The following is a 4,292-nucleotide window of genomic DNA, read 5'->3' on the forward strand; positions in this document are numbered from 1 at the left end:
CTGATGGAAGAAGCTGTCTCTCAGTCTGCTGGTTCAGGACCGGATGCTGCAGAACCTCCTTCCTGATGGAAGCAGTCTGAACAGTTTATGGCTGGGGTGACTGGAGTCCTTGATTCAGCACCTTGCTGAATCTGAGCCATGAAGATTTAAAGCAGCTCTGAAGGCAAAGCAGGTCTGAGCCTGTGTTAGCAAGCTGTACCTAATAAAGTGGCAGCAAGGACTCAGTCAGTAATGATCAGAGCCAGCAGGGGGCAGCACAGAGAGGCGCTGCCAGAGGAGCAGGCTGACACCAGACTGGTCATATTCCATCATCTATACTGAAATAATAAACAAGCACACAGCCAGAGGTTCAGTTTCGCTGCAGGGTCTCTTTGTTCTTCACATACGTGTTGAGCCGAGTGTAAATCCTGAGGCTGAGCGGCCTTTGTACACACACACTTCTAAGCAGGGCAAAGCTGTCAGCACAAACAAGAAGTGAGGAGAAATCCAGGCAGCCGGCCTGTGTCTGTGCAACCAGTCAGAGAGCTCTTTACATGCCAAGTGTGGCTAATTTGCATCGCAGCAGGATTTTTAAAATAAAGTTTCAAATCCAGCTGCAATCCAAATGTTAATCCCTGAGCTAATCTGTGATCAACAGGGAAGGGATTGAAATCAGGAGTGGAATCGCCATTTTAAAAATCATTTTTTAACATGGAATTCAAAAATGAATTTACAAATTTATTCTGCAATTCATGATTTAAGCACAGATTTCTTTATTTCGATGCGCGTGGTTCTTGTGGTCCCCCATAAATTTCATATATACAACATTGTTTTTAATGAGCAGCTTCAGGTTTTCATCCTGTTCTTCTTCACTTAGACGACATCATCTTCACATTTTAATGCTTTACAATAACAAAAGATCAGAAACAATTACCGAGTCTGTAGGCATGAAAACATAGATGTACAACTTGTAGACTTGTGTCACTTCTTTGTTTGGAACGTGACAGAGTCTGAGTTAGAAATCTGTGGCTCATGACTTATTGTTCTAGTACGGATCTAAAAGCCCAACATGAAGCAATAAAAGATCAAAATATTACATAATACATAACGTACATAAATAATCTATACACTTCATGTCAATGATCTGTGTGTGTGCTGGTTGAAGGCCTGACATCAGTATCACGCGAGCAGAGAAGAGTGTTTATATTAATAACCTCCACAGATGTTAGCAGATTATGATCAGATTATGACCTGGAACATTTCTAAATGATGATTCAAGTCCCTTTATCATGAATCTGAGCCTCAAATATAGAAAAACTACTTTTATCATCTTCATCTTTACACTAAAATGTCCACAAACATGTCTAACACAGGCAGCATTTATCATCATCTGAAAGCTTCAGCTGAACATTTCATCCTGCTGTTGTCGATGGCGCAGGCGTACTGCTCCTGAAGATACTTCCTGTCAAATTTCTGTCCAGTAGAGTGATCTCTGAGACAACCATCGAAGTGAAGAGTGGCTTTAAACCTGGAGGAGAGGAGCACCAGGGACAGAGCCAAGGTCACCACAGAGAACGGGACGCTTTCATAATCCCGTCCTGGGAGGATGAACGGGATGACGATGCGGTTCCTTCCTGGTGGGCCGTGTTCAGCTGAGAGAGACTCAAAGCTTTTCCACACTCCATCATCATCTCCAAGAGGGCTAAGCGTGATGTTTGGGACCATCTGTGCTCCAGCTTTCTTCAGTGAGTTCCAGTGATCTGGCAGGTTCACAGGTCGGTGTTTGTCATCAGAAACTGTACAGCTTTCTTTATCGTCACAGGAAAAACTCTGTGCTGAGGCCTCAGTTTTCCTGTAGCGACACCGTACGCTAAACCAGAAGTGACGCAGTTCCAGGGAGAATACAGGAGCACGTCAGTGATGGTGGGCAGAGGCAGGTAGCAGCTGGCTGGGATCATGAAGTCTCTGATTGAACTATGAGCCACAAAGGTGATGTGAACATCATCGCTGTGGTTCTTCTTCTCCTCCTCATCAATGTGTTTCTTCAGGAAGTCAAACACGTCTGTGAGTTTGCTGAAGGCGTCAGACTGAGTTTTTTCTCAGCCACTGCAGGACGACTTCATCTGTGCAGCTTCTCATTGCCAGCTTTGTCAGTCTTTGCCTTTCATCACAGCTGCTCAGTCTGTCTGCTCTGCAGTGTGTAGATAACCTCTGAAACAATTTGCTGAAACAGGAAATATAGAACAAACATTTTAAGCACAGCAAATATTTAACCTGTCCACAGATGGATCCTGAAACAAAGCACAGAGAAAATCTTCTCATTTCATTTCACTCCTTGCTTCCAGACTTACTGCAGTTCCTCGTTTCTGTCCATCTCCTCACAGGAAGTTTGACTGTCTGTAACGTTGTCCTTCAGGTGCTTCCTGTGGTCAATAATCGACAGCATGTGGGTCAGATCTCAGGTACATAAATACAGACTCTTGTCTTCGGTATTTTGAAAAGCTTGCAGTAAAAATGATCAGAGTTCAGTTAAAGATTATTTCGTTGCTGGGAAACAAACACTCTTTGCACACCTGTGTCCTCAAACTGACAGAAGAAGAACGTTCCTGCATCATAGACGTCGTTTATTTGTCTGATTTAAACCTGAATAAAATCCTAATAACAACCAGCTGCTCTTTGTATGAATGTTCAGTTATGGAGCAGCCTGCTCATCATGTGGACAAACTAACAAAAGAACATTTCAGAAAGACAAAAACGTCCGCTTACCTGCTCCAAAACGTCCAAATTACAAATCCTACCATGTGGATTCATGGATTTTTTTTCACATTCTGTCTCTCACAGTTGAAGTGTACCTCTGGTGCAAATTACTGACCTCTGTCATCATTTTAGGTGGGGGAACTTGCACAATCGGTGGCTGACTAAATACTTTTTTGCCCCACTGTATATCAACTTTTTTTAAACTAATAGGACTTTCTGCAAAGTTTGGATGCATTCACTGGAGCAAACGGATGACTGAAAAAAAAACAGTCTGACACAGCTCTCATTTACGTTTCAGGTGAGTTACTTAATTTAGCGAAACAACTAGTTCGACACTCATCACTGTTAAAATAAAAGTACAACATGAGTCTGTCAAAAACAACATATTTAATGGACGTACTTGGATCAGCCGGAGTAAATGCTAACATTATGTTACAGCTTCTGCAGCTCGTTTCTCTGGCTTTTGCTAAAATAACTTACCATTAGTGCGGGGATGCTTGAGCCCTCGTCAGTTACTGAAGAACTGGCGTTAGTTTGGTTGATTGGGGCCGTCCTTTCACCTGCTCCAGGTAAACCGTGGCAGGTTGATCCATCCTCCTCCACTCCGAGAAGGTGACGCGCGTGTGTCCGCTTTACGTGATAGTAGAAGGAGTTATACACTCTGTACTCACTCGGACAGCCATTAATTCCACACACCACGCGAAAGTCAGGGCTGCGGCTGTGCATGGTATTAATGTGACTCAAAAGTTGTCTCAGACTCAATGCTACAAACACGTAGCATATAAAGCAAGGTCAAATCATGTTGGAAGCTAGTATGTTTCATTCGGTAGCGCGGGCTGCAGTTGTGCCGTAAAATAACTCGTTACCATGGTTAAACGCGCCTGCTAAATTGTGTAAATGTGGGGGATAAAGTAAAAAAAATTTTTTATTAACCTATAATATTTAACGTTATTTTGCAATGCACAAAGACAGTTGTTTGGTTTAAAAACCAATCAATCATCCTTTTAGGATTTTTGGGCCAAAGAAATGTCAGGCAAATTGAAGACGAACTTTGTTTCTGGCTGTCGTGAATGATCTGGTGGACATCTTAAGTTCATGTAGACACGTGCCTGCCACTACTGTCCCAGAGTTCTTTGCATTCGCGTTTCATTGGAAGTAAGTTAAAATGTATTATACAGTGCTCATTTTTTGTACATATTACACTCCTTTCGAAAGTTCTAAATGTTTTGGTTTATATTGTGTAACGTTGCAGCCGAACAGTGACTGGACGAGGCAAGCTAACGCCAAAAAAGCTAACTAGTGTGCTAAGTAGGCTAACAGCATGGAAGGACTGTGTCACAGCTGCCGAGGCGAGCCGTGTGGAATTGGAAGAAGGACCCAAGATGCAGGCAGTGGATGAGATACCGGTGGTTTTATTTACAGAGGTGTAGTGGCAAACAAACAGTGGGGCATAACAAATAACTAAAGACATCTAAACTGGGAGAACTAAAAATAACAGACCTGGGAGCATATGACAACGGGATGAGAAGCAGAGAGACGCAGACGAGGAACAGGAC

General features: G+C 42.9%; 1 long non-coding RNA gene across 1 annotated transcript; it reads right to left on the reverse strand.

Annotated features, from left to right (window-relative positions):
- Positions 1 to 1,608: 1,608 nt before the first annotated feature.
- Positions 1,609 to 3,300, reverse strand: LOC113017421 (uncharacterized). Its single transcript, XR_003271479.1, has 3 exons — positions 3,217 to 3,300; positions 2,331 to 2,402; positions 1,609 to 2,203 (listed from the first exon to the last, which is right to left on the reverse strand). It is a non-coding gene; the product is annotated as an uncharacterized LOC113017421 (long non-coding RNA).
- Between the last annotated feature and the right edge of the window lie 992 nt (positions 3,301 to 4,292).

This window comes from Astatotilapia calliptera, unplaced genomic scaffold (assembly GCF_900246225.1).
Source record: "Astatotilapia calliptera unplaced genomic scaffold, fAstCal1.2 U_scaffold_12, whole genome shotgun sequence".
NCBI classification, from domain to species: Eukaryota; Metazoa; Chordata; class Actinopteri; order Cichliformes; family Cichlidae; genus Astatotilapia; species Astatotilapia calliptera.